Below are 22,258 nucleotides of genomic sequence, written 5' to 3' on the forward strand. Positions count from 1 at the left end.
GACATCTTTTTATGTTATGACAGCACTTTATGCTGAAATTGTCTCACTTTCTATCTGTCTCCTCTGTTAGTTTAGAGTTTCTCATGAGCTTAGGCCACGTCTAAGTCTTCTTTGAACCCTAGCACTTGTGTTCTTATTGTAGCCACATAATCTTCCTCAAGAAAGTGTAAAATGGTTTTCTTTATGAAAAATCCATTAGGGAATGAAAAGGTAAAACAGCCTTACCCCAAAACTTCCTTTTCGTGTCCTTATATATCTTGACCTTTCCCTCATGTCTTCCCCTGTATCCCTCCAACCACAGTCATCTCACGGAGGAGGGACTGTAGAGCAACACAGCACCTTTTCCACCCTCTTGTGGTGCCTTTTGTAGTGCCTGGCACAGGAGTTTTTAATAAATATTTAATTTAAAGTGAACATTGGCAGGTAGAAAGATGACAATTTTTGGGTGGTGAACCACTCCTTCTTCTCTGTGTTGATCTACACAATTATTTAGTAAGAGGGTAGTTTTAATGTACTTTTATAAGTCTAGAATTCTGACATGCTTTTCAAGTTATATGAAGATAGTAAAAACAAGAAAGAAAATATTCATTTCTGCATTGTATTGCACTATCTAGGCAAGAAACAAGTGAAACCTTTGAAAGCTCTAAACTGATAAAAATTCCCAATTGCCATTTATTATTATTATCATTGTTGTAGAGACAAGGTATAGTTCTATGTTGCCCAGGCTGGTCACAGACTCCTGGCCTCAAGTGATTCTCCTGCCTTGGCCAGCCAAAGTGCTAGGCTTACAGGTGTGAACCACCGTGCCCTGCCTGGCCATTCCCTTTCTCTCATAAAAACCCACAGCTTAAATATGAGTAGTTAACTTGTCTTCATTCTGGTTAAACTTTGGGAAAGAAGAGGTAGGCAGTTGATTTACTGGTATTTTCTGGATAGAAAGTGGCAAGCATCCTTATAATAATAGACCAATTGCATCAGCTTTTATAAAATTGTTCAAGTGAAGATTATGCTAAGAAATAAATTCTCTGAATAAGGGTACATATTTTTTCCTAGTGCCATCTAGCTATCATATATCCATTTTATTCCCCGTGGTAAACATTTGGAGATATTTTCCCACCTAATTCATATCTCCCATATTATTTTATTTTATTTTTTGTACTTATATAGTTTCTATCCTTTCCCTCACCCCAATCCGCTTGTTAAAACTGACTTTTGTTCCCTATTGAATTTTACTTTTAGGAAATTTCATTTAGTACCACCTTTAAGTTCTTTTTAATAATGATAATAACAACTATAACACCATATAGAACATTGAACTATGTGTCAGATATTATTCTAAATACTTTACATGTATTAACATTTAATGTTCATAATAACCCTAAAAGGAAGGTACTCTTCTTATCCCCATTTCTGAGACATGCACTAGACAGCACAGAGAGCTTAAGTAAGTAAGGTCACAAAGCTAGTAAATGGTAGGGTCAGGATTCAAACCTAGGAGGCTTCAGCTGCAGTCTGTGGACCTAAGCACGAGGCTAACCTTAGGCCCTAAGAAAGAGTAAAATCATAATGCTGTTTTATTTTATTTTTTCCTTGCCTGCTGATATCCTGGCCCAAGGCCTCATTTTCATTCATTCTTTTATTCTTGTGTATCTAGACCTTTCACTGGTGTCTTCCCTTGTATCCCTCCAAGCCATAGTTATTTCATAGCTGATGAACTTTGGTGCAACCCAGGACTTCCCTTAGATGTTTCTGAAAGGCGGAGGGCTATTTGTTCTCTCAGACTCAAGAATTTATCTACACTCTATATTCTAAGTAGAGGAGAATAGGCTATTCATTAGTTTTGGAATATACCAGTGATCTGGAAGTGCCCTTCAGATCTGAAGCAGGAACTCAAGGGGAGGTGTCCCAGGAAAAGAGGGCCCTTAGGAATAGGAAAAGCCTTGTTTTTCTGGGTATAGTAGGAGTGACAAGATATAGAGAGGCAGACTCTTGTGTACCAATCTCTGACAAGGCTATGAATTTAAAGTTTTGCAAAAAGAAGCCAAATTTCTCTGTGCCTCCCCCCCTTTTAAAGAGATGGAGTCTTGCTCTGTTGTCCAGACTGGAGTGCAGTGGCATGATCATAGCTCACCGTACCTTGAACCCCTGGGCTCAGGTGATCCCCCTGCCTCAGCCTCCTGAGTAGCTGGGACTGCAGGTGTACACCACCACACCTAGCTAATTTTTAAATTTTTTTGTAGTGACAGCATCTTGCTATGGTGTCCAGGCCGGTCTCAAACTCCTGGCCTCAAGCGATCCTTCCGCCTCAGCCTCCCAAAGTGCTGGGACTTCAGGAGTGAGCTACAACACCCAGCTAGAAGCTAGGTTTCTCTTTACAGTAGAATCAGTCTTGATAAATGGCTAGTGCTGCAGGCAGCCACATATATGGGTACAGAACATAGTACTTTCACATATTCCTGAGCTTGAGAATTCTAGAAAAAAGGAAGGAAAAAAAAGGTTACTACAGAAGGATCTGAAGATCTGGTGAAGTCTTTGGGGGCAAGAGATGGAAGCATATTCCTCTCCTAAAGAAATCAGAGGGGCCGGGCGCGGTGGCTCACACCTGTAATCCTAGCACTCTGGGAGGCCGTGGTGGGTGGATTGTTTGAGCTCAGGAGTTCGAGATCAGCCTGAGCAAGAGCGAGACTCCCGTCTCTACTAAAAATAGAAAGAAATTATCTGGACAACTAAAATATATAGAAAAAATTAGCCGGGCATGGTGGCGCATGCCTGTAGTCCCAGCTACTCAGGAGGCTGAGGCAGGAGGATTGCTTGAGCCCAGGAGTTTGAGGTTGCTGTGAGCTAGGTTGACACAGCGGCACTCTAGCCAGGGCAACAGAGTAAGACGGTGTCTCAAAAAAAAAAAGAAGCCCGAGGGCCAAGACCGAGAGGAACACATTCCAGAGCTGGAAGAGAGGAAAAAGGCCCTGGGAGGCACTGAGAATCCCACCCATCAGAGCTGTGGGGCCCATTGTCTACAGGTTAGGCCACATCAGAGAAGACAAACTGGTGTCTGGGGCACGAATCTGGTTCATCGCATATTTTATGTGACATGGATTTTTTTTTTTTTTTGCCCTTCTTTGTAAGGTTCACTGACATGCTTTTGTGTTCTAAAAACATGGAATGAGTTGCCAAAATTTAGTATATGCAAGAGTTCACCCCAAAACTTGGATTAATGATTCCTCTTATTTCCTGATTTTTGCAGTCCCAGTTGGAAACCATCAGCTGGAAGTGGCTGTGTCCTTTAGACTGGATTGAGCTCTTTGAGGTTTTATATTTAGGTAAAAACATGAATCTCAAAAGGTTATATGCAGCTGGGTGCAGTGGCTCACACCTGTAATCCTAGCAATCTGGGAGGCTGAGGCAGGAGAATCGCTTGAGCTCAAGGAGTTTGAGACCAGCCTGAGCAAGAGCAAGACCCTGTCTCTACTAAAATAGAAAAAATTAGCCAGATGTGGTAGTGCACACCTGTAGTCCCAACTACTTGGGAGGCGGAGGCAGGAAGATAGCTTGAGACCAGGGTTTGACATTGCAGTGAGCTATGATGATGCCACTACACTCTACCCAGGGTGACAGAGAAAGACTTTGTCTCAAAAAAAAAAAAAAATGGTTACATGCCATATGACTCCACTTATATATTTGAAATGATAAAACTATAGAGATGGAGAATAGACCAGTGGCTACTGGAGGACAGGAATAGATTTAGGAGGAGTAGAGTGGGGAGGGGATTTGTGAATACTAAAAGGTAATATGAAGGAGTTCTTCTGTGGTGATGGAATAGTTCTATGCCTAGATTGAGGAGTGGTTACATGAATCTATATGTGGGATAAAGTTGCATTGAACCACACACACACACACACACAGAACAAGTGTTAAAAAAATACTGAGTAGGTTCTGTAGTCTGGTTGACAGTAATGTACTACTGTCAGTTTCCTGGTGTTAGAACGTTGTCAGAATCAAAATGGAGTCATTAATGATAAAAAAAACCAAACCCTGAGAAATAGAGCTGAGAAAGGCTATGAAGATGGGTTCTTATGCTTCTGTGCCTGATAACACAAATTATCACAGAAGACTCTGCAAAAACCAAAACCTTGCACAAAAGCCATAGAAACCTTACACACAAAATACTTCTATGAGGACATCTGCCCAGCAACTGCCTGCCCAACCTTGAACTGGAGTCACCCTTATTATTGATCTTTGTAGTCAAGGATAATAATTATCTTAATAACAATTATGTGATCCTCCTCATTTTTTCCTTTAAAAACCTTTGTTTTCCTTTACCTTTCCAAATATGCCCATAGTTTACTATGGCACTCATATTCCCACTGTAATACTCTATTCCCAAAAAACATCATTTTCGTTCAGAAAGCCTCTCTGTTATTTAGGTTGACACTGTTTTGATGTTTTACTAGAGCTTTATAAGATGTCACCATTGGGGGAAGCTGGGTGAAGGGTAGTGGAACTCTTTGTACCGTTCTTGCAACTTCTTGTGAGTTTATGATCATTTCAAAACAAAAAGTTAAAAAACAAAAAGGAAAGGAAAGTAGGCTGAATGCCTAGGGCTGGTGTTTGGGGAAGTGAGCAGGAGGAGTGTGGAGAGGCAAACTGGGGCTGAGAAATGTTTCCAAAATTTTAACCTATAAAGGGCCTAAACTTGCTCCTCACCATTACTTCTGCTGTCACTACCCCCATAGTGCTCTTTATTCAGTTGGTTTTAGACAGTCGTTTCTCTACTGCTCCTTAGTTATGGTGCTGAACAGAGAACTAGAGCTATTCCTAATGGTAACCAATCAATCAAGCCCATTGGGTGTAATCTCCAGGACTTCAACCCTTTTCAGTTATTAGTTTTCCCATTGCCTAATACTGAGAGTGTGCTTCTTTGCTGCCAGAGGTGTTTTTTATTTTAACATCTGAATTTGATGCTATTGCAGGTGCTAGAAGTTGCCAGAAGGCTGTCCTCCAGATAATTGTCCCTTGCTGTAGCTTGTATCACTGTTTTGTTGCAATTAACATTCAGAATATGCACTGTCATCTTATTAAAATTTATATTTTTTAATGGAGAAAGCACATGGAAAGTTGATTGTGGAACTGTGGCTTATCCTTGCTCTTCTTAGTTACCTGTGTCTAAATTAAGCTGAAACTCTGGGTCTCAGCTATTTCTAAACAGGCATCACGATTTACTAAGGTTAATGCCTGGGGGAACATTAACCTTGCAGACACTAATCTAATTCAGTGTCATCACAAGTGCATAATGCGAGAGTTTGGAGTTTAGCCAAAAAGCACTATTCAAATGAACATTCACTTGGCAAGAGGTGGGAAGGTGGGTGTGGACAACGGAAGGAGAACTGCAGAAACGGTTATATAGATATTTTAATGCCCTTTCTTTTTCCTCTCCCCTCAAAGGTTATATTTAAATATTGCAGACAGGCAAGTGCTAAATAAAATCTTCAGATTATTATGAAGAAATCGCAATGAAAAAGTGTTTTATCCCACAGCGAGTTCCTGATGCTCATAATCACTCAACATTCACCAAACATCTTTTGTGTTACATGGCTGACCCAGGGTGGGGACACACAGATGAGTAACTGCAAACCACTGCAGTATGTACAAGCACCTTAGGGCGCCTAATAAATGTTAGTTGAATGAAGGTACCATTAAGAAGGTCACAATTTGGCTAATGTTACTTAAAAGGCTCCCCAAAGGATGAGACAACAGTGCAAGCCTAGCTCTATAAACATCATTACCAAGTCTTTGCCGTACAGACTGACACGGTTTGGGCTCCAAGTGAACTGAGAAGGAAATACTATGTTAAGACTCTGCCCAACAAGGTCCAGGGCCCGAACTCTTGATCTTTATGCTCACACCCTGCATCTCAGTTTGCAAACACTAACAGGGTTTGCCAGTTTCAAGGGCGCAGGGCTGCATCTTCCGGAAAAGGTGGCATTTGGGGTGGTAGAGGTCAAAGACTGGAATTGGTCTGGGAGAGAGCTAGGTAAGAGCGGACAAACGAAAAAGCCAAGAAATTCTGGCAAATAACCTTTCACCTAGGTCCCCCACCCTTCCATTTCCCCGAGACTGAAACGCTCCCGACCCCCGCGTCCTCCACTTCTGAAGCGCTAGGCATTAAGGTTGAGGCGGGGAAACCCTTTGGAAAAGATTTCCTCAGTTCCGATCCTTTTCAAAGCGTTTTCCTCTCGGGCCCAGCCTGGGGGACCCGCGGCTCGGGGCCAGCTTCTCCCGCGGCCCTGGGCGGGTGACACGCAGGCGCCAGGATCGAAGCCACGCTGGGTCTTCCCAGGCAGGTCGCCGAGCCAGGCGAGGGCGGACGCCGCGGAGCTCTTCCCGTGTGCGGGGCTTCCCACAATGCACCGAGCCGGCAGTGGCGGCGACCGCGGCGGCGCTCTAGCTGCGGCATGTCTGCGTCTCTACTGCTCTGGGAGGAGGAAGAGAAGGAGGAAGAGGAGGAGGAGGAGGAGGGGGAGGAAGAGGAGAAAGGCGCAGGGGTGGGAGCTGTTGCCGAAGCTGCCACAGCAAAAGTTCTCCCCCCTCCCCCCTTCCCCTCCTCTCAAGGCCCCTAGAAAGGTTGGGACTGCGGCCGCCTGCAGTCGGTGACCGCGCGACTCGGCGCTCGCCCGCGGTAAAGCGCTCGGCCTGGCAGGCCCGGGCCCGGGGGAGGGCGGGGGAGGGGGAGGGGGCGGCGCGCGGGGGGAGCGCGCGGCGGTAACGGCCTGACCCCGGGGGGAGCGAGCCGCGGCGAGGCTGGGGGTGGCCAGGGGGCCGGCTGAGGCCGAGGGAGACGCAGGGGCTGGCTGGGGGACGTGAGGAAGCAGGGCGCGGATGGTGGGTTGAGGGGTTGAGAAAGGATAATGACGGTGGTGGCGGAGGCGAGAAGTCGGCCTCCGAGGCTTGAGGGGGGTGTCAGAGGTAGGGGAGGAGGTGGGATGTTTGCACCGGGAGGCCAGAGGGTGCTGGGTGTCGGCGTGAAGAGGCTGAGGAGACACCAGATCTCTGTCCACCGTGCCTGGTGCAGTGCTTTATGCACCGCAGGCCTCAGTCACTGTTGCTGCCTGAGGTGCTCTTCGGGAGAAGGGAAGGGCAGGGTTTGGAGAAAAGGGAATGCTTGCAGGAAACATAGTGGGAGTGTGAACCGGGAGAGAGGCCGGAGGAAAGATGCCGGATAGGTGGAGGAATGCAGGGGGTGGCTGTGGAGGAGTCTTGAGGATTCTAGAGGGTGTTCATTGTGCAGATACGTTAGGTATTTCATTATGGAAAGAACTGAAGCGTTTCTAAGGAGAGGAAAGAAGGGATAGAGGAGTTTCCGTGAATAGAAAGGATACCGTTTGAAGCAAGAGGGAGTGCTAAATATTAGAGAAGATGCAGGGAATGCATGATAGAACAGACAGATGTAGTATAATAAATATTGGTCTAAGGACTAAAGAGTTATTCCAGATGGGCCAGGATGGCCTAGTTCTGAACCTGTGTGGGCTCTTCAGTATGACATCTGGTAAGTGTGGGTCTTGGTTGTGAGTGGAGTCACTGAGAATTAGACCTTAGTTTGTAGTTTGGTCTGAGACATTTTAGACTTGTACCGGTGAATATGAGAACCTCTGAAACAGACCTTGAGAAAGGGCCTGGCCTGTGGGGATTCTCTAGGCCATGGAATTTAGATTTTAGCAATTTTGAAGTATTGTCACTTACCAGAGGCTGGGTGAACACTGCCTGGCAAATGCTGTAATGGAAATTACTTGAGTTGGCGATTTTCTTCTTTACTGCCCAGCTTATCTGGTCCAGGAGAGCTAGTGCTGTATTATTCAGCCTGGATTGCAGTACATAAGATTATAATTAATGTTGGGGGGGGTACATGCATGGTGGCCGTTCGTTGGAGGCTCCATTTTTAGCTACATAAATTGCTCTAGTTGGCTAGATTCGTTCTATAACTCTGGGGATGGTGGGAGATCTTTTGGCATTCATAGTTCCTGATGTGAGCTGTTAGAGAGTCCTTCTCTGGTGAGAGTGAGTACTGTCTCATTGAGGCATGGTAGTTTTGAAGGAAATGTACCAGCCAACAAAGTGTGGGGCTTGCAGAATGTAGGATCTAGAATATCTGTTTTGATCTTAGGTTGCAGGGAGGTCAAAACTGGTTATGAGGTCTAGGGGAACTTGAAGAGACTGGATGATTCTAGAGCCAGGTTGGAGGGAGGATTAGCATCTCTACATCAGGAAATGAACCAAGCTCTCTCTGTTGGATTTGCTGAGCTCACACCAGACCAGATTTCCAAGAGGGAACTCTGGGCTAGAACAATAATCTTAAAAAATTTACCTGGATGTTATTCACCTTTTGTTATTAAGAAAAAACTATATATCCATTACCTTGTCATATTTCTTCAACTGACGAGAGATGGTAATATGCATGTGAGAGATGGTAATATGCATGTGAAGTATGAAAAATCTTTTTATGGAAGTAGAGGGTAAGGGGATTAATGGGAGAGATGGTATGAAATTTGGAGAGGGAAGGGAAAATTCAATCATTCATTCCTTTAGCAAATATCTCTAAAGGAGGATGATAATTTAGCATTAAAATGGAGAGGGGCTTTCTTTTATTACAAATTTTCTCAGAAGTAATCCAGGATTATTTTAAAAATTTGGAAAACTTTCTGTCAGTACATTTAGACTTATTCTTTTAAAGGGCTTTCTTACATAGTATCATGTACCCGTTTTTATTGTCATCATAGTTTGACAGAACCAGTTTTCCTTCCCTTCCCCTCACCAGCACTGTATATTATCTGTTCTTTTTTTTTTTTTTTTTTTTTTGAGACAGAGTCTCGCTCTGTTGCCCGGGCTAGAGTGAGTGCCATGGCGTCAGCCTAGCTCACAGCAACTTCAAACTCCTAGGCTTAAGCGATCCTCCTGCCTCAGGCTCCCGAGTAGCTGGGACTACAGACATGCGCCACCATGCCCGGCTAATTTTTTCTCTCTCTATATTTTAGTTGGCCAGATAATTTCTTTCTATTTTTTTTAGTAGAGACAGGGTCTTGCTCTCCTGGTCTCGAACTCCTGACCTTGAGCGATCCACCTGCCTCGGCCTCCCAGAGTGCTAGGATTACAGGCGTGAGCCACCGCGCCCGGCCTGTATATTATCTGTTCTTTCCATTTTTGTAAATAGAGTGCACTTAAATATAGTATGTCATTATTGTTTTTCTCCTCTTTAAATTATGATGAAGTAATGCATGGATGTGATTTAAAAAAATTGTTCTGAAGGGACTTATAATGAAAAGCAGTAGCCCTTGTCTCACCTTCTCACGTGTCCATTGCAGTCCCAACTTTTCCAAAGGCTACTACTTCTAAGCATTATTTTTTATAGTTTTTATGCTTTTTTCCAGGTCTCCAAGTAATAGGCATATACTGTTATTTCTTGATTTATCAAAATGACATTGTCAGGGAGTCAGAAGACTTCCATGATGAAAAGGATTTGTGTCATTGACATACTCCCCTTTCTCCTCATCTTTTCCAACCTTTGATAGTTATTAGTTCTTTTATGCAATATCTTTGTGTCTTTAAATAATATGCTTCAACCTTCATGTTAGAGTCTGGTATCCTTAAGCTGTGTCTCTTGTCTTCTCCCTTGTATTAGATGAGGAGTTAGACTAGAAAGGGCTTTCCTGAAGTAGAGAGAGCATTTAAAATTAGATTGGAAATACTAGTGAGATGATAAAGGGAAATGTGGATGGACCTATACGAAAGACTGTGTTGTAGGAAACAACATCTTTACAGCATAAGATTTGCTGGTTAGAGATGAGGAGGAGTTGTTTGACAATCCTTTAAGGCAAGAAGACAGAATGGATTAAAATGGAATTGTAACAATCCTGCACAAACATGGAAGGGGTGAGACCAAAGTGTCTGTTCTAATCTTAGACTAGTTTAATCTGGAGTAAAATCTGTTCTGGAGTGGGGCACTGGTTTAATTGTTCATCTTGAAACTAGTTACCAGGTTGCAGTATTCTTTGATAGTCTTCTGGATAGTTTTAGTGTGGAAAATCTGGAAATGTATTAAAGTGACCCTTAAATGCTCTTTCCAGACTTCTGTGGCAATTCTTATGTTTTCAGGAAGGAATGGATTGGTGTGGACATGAGTGTTTCTTTTTTTTGTGGGAAAGGAAAGGTGGGGAAATGTGATAAGAAGGGGAGTCAAAGGATGGGGGACAGGGTTTGATGGAAGCTATGATAATTTGCGGGGAGACTGAGGAAAAGGTAAAGAATTCTAACGGCATTTGGACATAGTTGATGTGAAGATTTATCTTATGGTCTGAGACTGAAATTTGTGGCAGTTATAAGGAAATTAGCATGTTTAAGTCACTAATATGTTGGGAATGGGGTGAAAGAAAACTATACTGCTCATATAGTAGGAAGAGTCATAAAATTGTGCTTTTGAAATTTGTGTGCTGAGGTGCAAGTCAGTGTGATGGATACTGGGAGATAGAAAGATATTGCTCTACTTCTTTTAGGAAGTCTTCTTTAAGTAATGACACCTCTTGAAAGTCTTCCTTACATTTCAGTAGCAACAGAATTCACGTGTACATTATGTACTGCTAAATTTTGTATTTGCTTATAGGGATTATTCTTTCTTTGTGTTGCAAATGGTAGATTGTGACTTGCTCTAGAGCTGAGACTTTCTTTGATTTCTGGAAAAACTCACAACAACTTGATTCTTAAATGCTTAATAAATACCTGTTGAATGACTGATAGAAAGTAGTGTTAACTATTGGTAATAGTAGTGGGATTGTATGACATTGCTGACTGTTCTAGGGGTATCATAGACAGAATTTTGCGTGTGTGTGTTTGAGAGTGTGAGGGACAAAAGGAATAGCCAACTGGGGAGTACCTTTAGATTTAAGGGAAGAAGACAGATGGATTAAAATGGAATTGTAACACTCCTGCAAAAACATGGAAGGGGTGAGACCAAAGCATCTCTTGTAATCTGAGACTAGTTTAATCTGGAGTAAAATCTGTTCTGGATCAGGGCACTGGTTTAATTTGGATTTTCTTACCTGAGGCATAAAGGACTGTTTAGAGGTTTTTAGCTGTTTTAACAATCTATCTGATTTGATTTAATTCATTTTTAAGATAACAAAAACTATTAGATGAAGCTTCTCCCCTCAAGGAATTTATAGTATTTACATTCTTTTGGGAGAGAAAGACAGATGTGAAATAATTCAGTAATAGTGTAAGATTTTAGAAAATAGATTTTTAAAAAACAAATATCAAAATTATATCTCCAGGTGAGAATTTTTATATTTTGGAAGCCATTTTCAGTACTAGTGTTCAGAACTTTTTTGGAACACCTTTTCTGAATTACCTTCTGAGCCTCTGGCACAATTGTGTACAATTTACCATTTTATTGAGTACCTATTGTGTGCTTTTGGGGGAGGAGGCCTATAGAGGTGAGTAAAACATGTTCTCTATCCTTTAGGAGTTCATAATCCCTTCAGGGTGGCACATTTATAAATAATTCAAGGCATAATCTTATTCTGAATAATCTCATTGGTGACATCTCTTTTCACTTTGGAAGATTTGATTTTTACAAATACTGAACATCAGCCAGTATCAAATAGAGTAGATAAAGAATACTTTTGCTTTAAATTTAGTTAGTGACAGAAATAGGAATGAGTTTCTTGGGTTGACTTATTAACTGATTTTGGAATACACTCCCATAGAGGAAGTGGGAAATATATTGAACAGTGGTGATATCTTCACATTGTAGTTAGGCACTAAAATATTGGTTGACTGCATCAGATGGATGGATGGAGTGAATAAATGAATAAGTGGTAGCCTCCCAAGGTAACTTATTTTAAAGAGGACCATACTGCAATGTGTAAATAAATCTGGGTATGTTTGTTAACAGTTTCATTACCTTGAAATAGTTTATGATTAAGTTCACAAATGAGTTTTACAGATACTAAGTACTGTTGGAGTTCAGGAAACGGAGAAATGAACATTGCCTAAGGTTTGGCAAAAGGATTTAAGTGAACCATACTTTAGCTAGATATTTGAAAGGATTCCTTCGGGATCTCAGAGAGGAACTAAATGGCTCCAAATTTCTCTTGCAGCCCTAGAATGAACCTAGAGTCTGGATCTATTTTTGTCTGAATGCTTTCTGCCTGTTTCATTTTAGCTACTCCTACTGGTTTGTTCCTTTTCAAATTCACATTTGTTGGGTAGATGTTGAACCCCTTGAAACAATTGTGGGGTCTGTTTTCATCTATGTCGAGTGTAACTTATAGTTCTTTTCTGAGCCTGCACCCCACAAATTACTTGGTCTCTGTAACTGAAGAGCATGAGTCAACTTGGCCGTTTTATCCTGGCATTTTCCTGCATGCTTTTCTCAAAGCTGCTTTCTGAATTACAGTATAGACAGAAAACTGAGGGTATGTGTCCAGTAGACACAAGCTTGTTGAATAAATGAATGAATGAGATGATGTTTGAGATAATTTAGGAGCTCTGAATTATCTATATGTTTTCTGTTTCTTTTTCATTTATTTATAACCTGCCTTTTTTCTGTAGAGTACTTACTGGGGCTAACAAACATATGTGCGCTAGAAATGAATGGAAATAATTCGAGACTGTCTAATTGAAAAGAAGATGAAGAGAGAAAAATCTTTAAAGCATATAAGGTCCGTCAGTCAGTATGGATGTTAGAGAACTAGGAATAAGGTGGAAGATAAGCAAATGGGGAAGGAAAGGTGATATCTGATGGAAAGGATGATTCTGAGAGAAGGAAAAGATTATTGAAATATGACAGGTTATGTTTAAAGAAAGCATGAGAAGATGGAAGGTAAAGAGGATTATTTGAAAGGGCTATTTTGAGGAGGAAGGTAGTAAGGCTGTTTGAGGATGAGAGTTAACAGAAGTTTGGAATGTAGGAGAAGTTATTATGTTGATTTATACAGGATTTCAGAAAATGATGGGGTGAATTTTCTCTGTTTAATAGATAATGCACATTTGTCATATCCAAAAGCCGATAATGATTTGAAGTCAGGAATGAATCCTTTGGGATTTATATTCTAGTAGGGGAGCTGGACTTGTACACAAATACCTACACTATGATCATAAATGTTATCGTAAGAAAAATACCAAATGTCGGCTGCGCGCGGTGGCTCACGCCTGTAATCCTAGCCCTCTGGGAGGCCGAGGCGGGTGGATCGCTGGAGGTCAGGAGTTCGAGACCAGCCTGAGCGAGACCCTGTCTCTACTAAAAATAGAAAGAAATTATCTGGACAACTAAAAATATATATAGAAAAAATTAGCCGGGCATGGTGGCGCATGCCTGTAGTCCCAGCTACTCGGGAGGCTGAGACAGTAGGATTGCTTAAGCCCAGGAGTTTGAGGTTGCTGTGAGCGAGGCTGACGCCACGGCACTCACTCTAGCCCGAGCAACAAAGTGACACTCTGTCTCAAAAAAAAAAAAAAAAAAAAGAAAAATACCAAATGTTACTGAAGTTAAAGATAAAAATGCATTCGACTAGGGAAAAATCTGAGACCACATTTTAGTGGTGTAGGAATAGAATTTTAGCCAGTCTTTGGAGGGATGAGTAAGGATTCTGACTGGCAGAGGTAACTGAAAGAGAGCTTTCCAACCTGGGGGGTTAACATAAGCAAAGGCTTGGAGGTGAGGAGCCTAGGATATGTGGGGAATGGTGAGTTAGTTTTTAATTTTTAAGTTATGATCCACAGTAAGAAATACATGTCACATTATCACCTAATATATGCATATATTTATGTTTGTGTGTATATGTAAAACAAAAAGTTTCATAATACAATAACTGTCCTTTCCATGTTGGATGCACTTGGATGTTATCTATTCTATTCTGTTTGACTAAAAAGAAAAAAAGCTGCCTGAGGGGAAAAACAAATCTAGTTGTTACCCATTAAACTGATTTCATGACAAACTAAATAGTTGATCACAACCTGTAGTTTGAACACGGAGTTCATGAATAAGGCATAAAATGATACAGGGTAGGGAGAGTCAGTCAGGGTTGGGTAGAAAATTGATGGCCCTGAAAGCTAAGCTAAGTAGTTTATATTTGATATGATGTTGTGCTCAGTAAGCACACAGAAGCTGGTTTTTAGTCTTGGCCTGTCTATTTACCCGCTCTGTGATTGTGGAGAATTGCTTCTTTTCTGAGTCTCAGTTTTCTCATCAGGAAATTGATAATCATCATACCTTCCTGGCAACGGTTATTGTGAGGACTTGAGGATTAAAGTGTGTTAACATAGGACTAAAGTATGTTAGCATTTATCATTAATGTATAGCTGTTGAACTTTTTTGAGTAGAGAATTGAGTCAAGGACTGTATATTAGATAATTTAATCTGACAGTAGCTGTACCTTACAGGATAGATTGGGAGCAGTGTGGTGGTAGGGTAAGATTGGAGATGAGAAGACGAGTTAGGAAGCTACTGCAGAAACTAAGAAGGGCTTGAATTTTGGTAGCAGTAGGATTAGAATGAGGGAATAGGATGTGATTGGAAGCAGTGAGGAGGGGAAGATGACTGGAAATTTAGAGTTGTGGAAACATTCAAATGGCAGCAAGCAAAATTGGATTACGTTTTTGGTAGTTTAGTGGGGCACATTAGACTAGATAGTTATAGTTTCTTTCATGTAGTGGTGCTCAATTATTTTTTGAATAATTTAATATGTAAATTGTGGAATGAATTATGAGTAGAGACAGTGATGGATGGGTATGAGAAGGACAGGTTAGATTGAAGGTGCTTTTGATGGACTTTTCATTCATGGGATATTTTCTTATACTTCCTGTGTGCAAGGTTTCTATAGTAGGCGGTGTGAAGGATACATGTTTATATATGACACAGTCTATGTTCTTCAGGAATTTATCCAGGGACAAAAATGTATACACATCTGTCTATGACACAAGTACTATGGCAGTTTGATCAGGGTTGGCTCTGTAGAGAAGTTGGTGTGCAGCTTAGACCTTGAAGGATAAATAGGATTATACAGTAGGCAAGATGGTGAGAGTTGGAATTCCAAGAAAAGGGAGTGTTATGAGTGACAGTGAGAAAAGTTCTGGGTATGTTTAGGGGTTAGTGGCCTAGATTAGCTGTAATTTAGGGTTTGTGTTGAAGAACGGAAGCTGGAAAGTAGGTAGAAAAATCTCAAAATTCAGACTAAACTAGTTTTTGAGAATTTATTTATTGAAATGTATACCATAAAGTACTCCAATCTTAAGGTTAATGAATTTTCCTTAGGTATACATTTATATAGCTGCCACCCAGTTTAATATATAGAATATTTCCAGCATCCCAGAAGGCTCCCTCATATGTCTCTTCCAAGTTGATATCTCCTCCAACCAAAAGTAACTATTATTCTGACTTCTATTATAACAGGGTAGTAGTGTGTGTTTTTGAATTTCGTGTAAGTGGAGGTCTGGTTTCTTAGGCTCAACCAGCACGTTTGTGAGATTCATGCATGTTACATATAGCAATAGTTCATTCTTTTTAATTGCTGTGTGAGATTCCATTGTATGAATATACCCCAGTGCATTTATCCATACCATGATTGTTGGACAATTGGATGGTTTATATTTTTTTGAAGTCTAAGGAGTTTTGAGTTAGTATGTTTTGGGGAACCACTGACGATTTTTGAGTGGGGAAGTAAGAGGGGACTTAAGAATACTAATCTGGTGATCTTACTTTTTTGTAATGAAGAGAGCCTGGTTACTGGGAGACAAAAAGTTAGAAGTCCATGGCAAAAGTGTGAAGTATTGAGGGCCTAAGTTGGGATAGTGATAGTGTGAATAAAAGGAAAGGGATAGATGTAAGAAATAACTCAAAGAAAGAATGGAAGAGTTTGATGGCAAATGGGTTTTGGGGAAACAGTGGAGAAAAAGAAAAGTTAAGGGAAGCTCTAGGGCTTTTCATCTGGATGACTGAGAATGGTGGTGCCATTAACAGAAATTACTGTATCAGTTAGCAGAACTGCTTTGGTGTTTTAAGACATATTGACTAGTGTGTGAGGTGCCAATGAAAATATCCAGGGGGAGTTATCTAGCTAGAGTTAAAAATACTAGATTGGAGTTGAGGAAGGAGGTCCAATAGAGATTTGGGAATACATACATAGAGTTGATAATTGAAGCTACTAATTCTGGATTTGGTGGAGTACTGATGGTTGTGAAATTATTTGGACTGATAATTGAGGTGTTAATTGAAAACCTAGTTAAAAAGAAATCATTATACATTCTGATTCCTCAGGAATAAATCAGATTGTAGGAGAGGGTGATGGGTTAAAGATTATTTTTGGGAGCTGGGGAAAGATTTCCATATGAGCAATGAAAATGTAGAAGCAGTGCTAAGGGATGAGACCCTGAGTGGGAGAGAATTATAGGAAGCTCCAGGACAGAATTTGGGGAATTACCCACAATTTGGGTTAGGAAAAGGAGTGGTAGTTACTAGAGATAGAATAAAAACAGAGAGATCAGAGTAGAATCATGTGGTACAGTGACATAAACTAAGGTAGGTGGGTCAAGTGTCATTGCCAAAGAGAGGATAAGGACTTGGGTAGTCAGTCATAGGATTTGGTACATAGATTTTTTGTGTGTGTGGTCTTCAAGAGAATGGTTCAGAGACCAGAATGCATGGGGCTTTGCTGAGTGGGTTGGATAAATATGGAAGCAATGAAAGTAGGAATTGAATTAAGAAGTTTAGTTTAAGAAAGAGGAACAACTCTTATTCCAAAACTGGAGACAAGAAGTAACAGATGGATGAAGATACAGCTTTTTAGAAACTGTGAAGAGGATTTGATTACAGGTGGAGAAGGTGAGAAGGTGTGATGTGAGGGAATTTTATGGAAGAGATTGAGTATTTGATGGGATTAAGGATTTAAATATGAAAATGATTTTGATTAGTCAATGAGGTAGAGAGTTGTATTTAGAATAAATCTGTTGTTCAAGATTTTATAGCATTCTGGTGGTGCTTAACACCCAGTGCGTAGGTGTGGAGAAAACAGATGGTGAGGATTGTCTATCACTGGGGAGATGTGTAGTGAGTATAATGGAAGGTCATGATATTCTGGAGAGGGCAGTGTTAAAATGGCTGATAGACAGGTTTAAATTATGTAGGGAGACAAGTGAAGCCAGAGAAAGGTAAAGAGCAAGTGTACAACTAGAACATAAAGTGGTTGTGGTTTAAAAAAAAAAACGGGGATCTCTGAAGTTACAGTCCAAGTGGTACAGCACTTTCAGTTGATGATCTGTTTTCAGTATATGTGTGGCTAGGTGAAGTGCAGATGAAGGTTTTAAAAAAAGCAAACTGCAAACAATTTTTTTTTTGGTGCTAGGATAACAGTGGGAGTGGCACTGGGAACAAGAAGCAGTAAGTTCTTTTATTAAGCTGGAGAAGTAGGAGAATGATATAGCTAAGCCATGAAAGAAGGAGATTGTCCAGGAAAAGTCAAGCTTAAGGTAAGATGAGATGGTCACAGAAATCCAGGCAAGAGATGATAGTGATCTGAGTTTTGTAACATGGGGATTGAGAGAAATAGATGGATTTGTTACATACCAGTTCTTTCAATTTCTTTATTTATAAAATAAATAATATTTTACTTGCAAACTCATAACCATTCATTTCTAATACACTGATATAAATTCAGCTGAGAAATATTTGTGGATTAGACATGAGACATTGAAAAGAAAAGAAGAAGTGGAGGTGTATTAAAGATGAGGTGGAGGCAAAAGGCAAAAGAGGTACGGCAGTTCGTTGACAATAGAACATGGACAAACTGAGAAAAGCTGGTAAATAGATGGACTGGAAATGAATGAGGAGGTTGGAGTTGACTTGAATGTGAATAAGAATAAGGTGAAGAGAGGAGAGGAGTAGCGTATAGCGAAGAGAATATGGAGAAGACATGCTACCTACCTAGGAAATAACTAATGCCAGGAGCCTATTCCTTCTCTGTGCAAGTAAGAACTGTCTGTGCCACCCAGGATATTAAAAAGGTGGCAGTATATCATGTATATCTATTTTTAAAAATACCATTCCTGATAGAGACATTGAGATTGTTGATCTCTACTTGAGTGCTTTAAAACCACATCAAACTTTGTATTTGAAAAAATTGGCAATAATTTGTATATGTAAAGAGGTTTAGGTAAAAAGTAGAAAGAATGGGGTGGATGCTTGGAAGAAGATGTCTTAAGGCTGTGGTCCCCAACTGTACCAGGCTGCATAGCAGGAGGGTGAGTGGTGCAAGTGAAGCTTCATCTGTATTTACAGCTGTTCCCCATCACTCCAGTCACCGCATAAGCTCCCACTCCTGCAAGTTCAGCCACAGCATTAGATTCTCATAGGAGCGTGAACCCTGCTGTACATGGAGGGATCTAGGTTGTGCACTCCTTATGAGAATCTAATGCCTGGTCATCTGAAGTGGGGCTGAAGCGGTGATGCTAGTGCTGGGGAGCGGCTATAAAAACAGAGTATCATTAGTGGAGAGGTTTGCACGATAAGTGTAATGTGCTTGAATCATCCTGAAACCATTCCCTGGAAAAATTGTTTTCCATGAAACTGGTCCCTGGTGCCAAAAAGGTTGGGGACTGCTGTCTTAAGGAATCTAAAATGGCCTTTTTCTTTTCTTTTTTGTCTATAATGACTTTTTTTTTCCTTTTTCTTTTTTTATTTTAGCCCAAGACAACTCCTTGATGAAGTCTATAATGACTTTAATCTCATATGTTTTCTTAGTATTTTTAGGAAGCTGGTTTGTTCTGTCTTCCCATTTCATTTATTACCTGTATATAGGTGACTCCTGATATACAGTTCTAAATATGCTTTTGTGGCTTGTTTTTAGTTCTTATTTATCATTTATTGAACATCTCCAAAGGAACTGTCTTGCCAATTCCAGAAACAAAATATACCTAAAACTGAAACTTTGCTTTTTTTGTTTTAAATCTTGAGCATTATAACCTTATGGTTTGAAACCTTTGTCATCTTCCACGCACTTACTTTCATTTACGATATTTAAGACCTGGACCAAGCCCCTTATTCATTGGCTTGTGTCTCTTCTCCCAAACTTTAGCTTGTCTAGTTAGTTCTGTAGTAGTATTCATTTTTGTCAAACTTTGTCTTCCATCTCCTTTTCCCTTGTACTATCGAAGACTTGACTCTCAAGTGCTTATTACCTTACTGTGGTTTTGAGATTGTCCATCAGGCCCTTGCCATGGTCCTGGCAACTGACATTTTTAAGCCACTAAGGGACCAATGTTGTCTTTGCCCCTTCTTTTGTATTTGTGTTATATTCCTCACATGACTATTTCAGCCTCTGAGCAAAGAATACTTTCCTTACTCTCCCTGTTCAGATCAGAGTTTTTTTTTTTTTTTTTTTTTTGAGACAGAGTCTCACTCTGTTGCCTGGGCTAGAGTGCCATGGCGTCAGCCTAGCTCACAGCAACCTCAAATTCCTGGGCTCAAGCAATCCTCCTGCCTCAGGCTCCCGAGCAGCTGGGATTACAGGCATGCGCCACCATGTCCAGTTAATTTTTTCTATATATTTTTAGTTGTCCAGATCATTTCTTTCTATTTTTAGTAGAGACGGGGTCTCACTCTTGCTCAAGCTGGTCTCGAACTCCTGACCTCGAGCGATCCACCCGCCTCGGCCTCCCAGAGTGCTAGGATTACAGGTGTGAGCCACTGTGCCCGGCCCAGATCAGAGTTTTTGATGTTAGTTTGTATTTCAGAGAGAGAGAACATATTTAAGGCAGAAACATGAAATGGCAGTGAGAAAAATATGACAAGGTACAAAATACATAGTATTGGTGTTTCACCCTAGTGTAGTTCTGTGTCACGATTGGTTTTAGCATCTAGCCCTGGGGCATTCACCACTTTTGTCTCCCTTAACTTCTATATCTAGTCATTCACCAAATTTAATAATGAAGGATCTATGGAGACCCAGAGCTTTGAAGACCTAAGAGGGCCTAGGGATGTCACTTTGCTCAATTGAAAAAACATGGCTGTAACAGGCAGTAGCCCTGCATGGTTTGGTCAAGAATTGTTTCCAGGACCTGCCCCGTACATATACCTGGGCCTTGTTGAGTTGGGGTGTGTTCTGAATATTTGGGTAGATTGTATGAGTTAGACTGATGGAAGAGATATGTTTTAAGTGATAAGTATATTGATTTGACATTGATAAAATGACTTCACAACATAGGGGTTGGATGCCTGAAAATTTAGATTGTCATGGAGGAGTTTTTCTTGTAAATTTGAGAAGAGCCAATATCCAAGGTATTAGAATGAAACACACACTTTGGTGTTCTGCAGGATCCTGTTTATGTGTGCTTGTCATATGTACACAGCTGTATATGTAGATACATATAATGGTAGAGAGAATTTGTTCATTTGATTAGGTTATATAATTAGTTGTTAGGGAAATGGGCCTGGTAGTCTTGAGTTATTAGCGATTCAAATGAACTGTTAGAGAATATTTGGAAAGATCATTGTTGGGGGCTTGCTTAGGAAATGAATTTGTTAGTGACTGTGGTGCCTTCTCTGGAATAAGTTCACAAAATTTGAGGGCAGTTTGGGGTAGATTTGTGTGTTAAGTTGGAAAGTGTTAGCTTTGAGGGAATGAAAGAACAGACAAAAATGCAGTGATCGAGAAAGTTATTTATGAAATATTTTGGTAGGAGCTGATAAAAATTACAAAAGTTAGTTGTGAGATTTTGAATAGCCAAGTGGGAGATGTAATGGAAGGGATTTATGAAACTTGTTGCTACAGATACTAGAAAAGTAAATTTCAAAAGAGTAAAACGGAAAGATGGTTTAGAGAAGATTTTTCTTTGGGAAAAATACAGCTCTTACGTTAAAAACAGCAAGGCAAGGGAAAACAAAAATGAATAAGGTATGGAGAAGAGAAAGGAAGGATTAAGGGAGAGGTTACTGAAAGATTTCTTATTGTAAGGCTGTGTGATATTACAAGGGTTTGCTATGTGGTGTGTTGGAATCTACTTATGATTGCTAGTTCAGGAAGGAAAGGGGCTTAAACTGGCCACGGTTTGGAGAGGTGCGGAGTTTTACAAGGATAATTAAGTGGAATATTTTTATTTCTTGAGAAACCCAGGAAGTAGGGAGCCCTCATATTCCCTGGGCTTTTCGAGCGCAGGCCGGATCCGACCAGCCTCACGGGCCGTACTTTGCTGACGGCCCACTTGGCGGCTGGCGGAGTGGCGGCGTGGAGCTGCGTGGTGGCGGTGGGGATTTGTGCAGTCACCGCACCCCGAGGGGGCGCTCCATTCAGTGAGCAGGCCCCGGGGCCCTCGCGGCTGGGGCTGGGAGGAGGGGCTTTTGCTGAATGCGCGGGCAGACCTCCGCGCGCGGCTCCCACGGCTTCCGTGTGTGCGTGTGTGCTTGTGTGCAGGGAGGTAGTGGCTCCGCGGCTTCCTTTTGTGTTCGTGCGTGTGTGCGTGCACGCGCGTGCGTGTGTGCGTGTGTGCACTTAGGGGTGTGTGTGCGCGCGCGCGCGTGCGTGCGTGCTCGTGCCCGTCGGTGTGTGCGCCTTCCCGTGTGCTGAGAGGTGGCGGAGGAGCCGGGGCTTTTCCTGCCCGGGTGGCTGGCGCGCCTAGGGGCTCGACGGTGGTGGGGCCCCACGGCTCCCGGGGCTCCCAGACACTGTGTCTTCCGGGCCTGCCCTGCTGGCGCAGAGTCAGTGTTCCTTCTCCCAGCGAGATGGGAAACTTTGTGAGTGGCCTCTCCGCTGCAGCTAACAAGTGTCTGCCTGACAGCGGGGGCCTCCGAAGGCTAGTGGACACCCTTCTTTCCCTCCTATCCTTGTTTTTACGAATCTTCTATTGGACTGCATTTTGTTTACAGATTCATGTCTGCGAAAAGGTCAGCGGGTAACTTGGTCTACTAGACAAACAGTTTTTTACTTGGTATCAAGAGCAAAAAAATGTACGCCTGTGTCCTTATATTGGTTGGGCTAGTAAAACCTGCATGTTTAGTGGTAAGAACAATCCTACGGCCTTTCCAGAATTAGGCTATGGGGCAAACTTTTGCTCTCCAGCACTTTTTACAGTGCCAGGAAAGAACTATTTGTATAGTAGACTAAAAGCTAGAGTTAGGAAATGTAAACGTTGAAGCTCTTCTCAACAGCTTGAATTTAAAACAGCTTTTTTGTTTTACATAATAATTATGATTTGTTTAGTTTGCATATAAAATTTTGCAAAATTG

The 22,258-nt window shown here is 41.4% G+C and overlaps 1 protein-coding gene across 5 annotated transcripts in view; it reads left to right on the forward strand.

Annotated features, from left to right (window-relative positions):
- Positions 1-6,423: 6,423 nt before the first annotated feature.
- The window catches only part of ZNF148 (zinc finger protein 148), a 127,208-nt gene continuing 111,373 nt past the window's right edge, over positions 6,424-22,258 (forward strand). For 3 of the 5 annotated variants that reach the window (XR_006732685.1, XM_045540098.1, XM_045540101.1), the window contains exon 1: positions 6,504-6,676. The gene's annotated coding sequence lies outside the window, so the exon portion shown is untranslated. Of the gene's footprint in view, positions 6,677-22,258 lie in introns of all 5 variants that reach the window. The other 2 variants (XM_045540100.1, XM_045540099.1) reach the window with 2 other exon arrangements.

This window comes from Lemur catta, chromosome 1 (genome assembly GCF_020740605.2).
Source record: "Lemur catta isolate mLemCat1 chromosome 1, mLemCat1.pri, whole genome shotgun sequence".
In the NCBI taxonomy this organism is placed as follows: Eukaryota; Metazoa; Chordata; class Mammalia; order Primates; family Lemuridae; genus Lemur; species Lemur catta.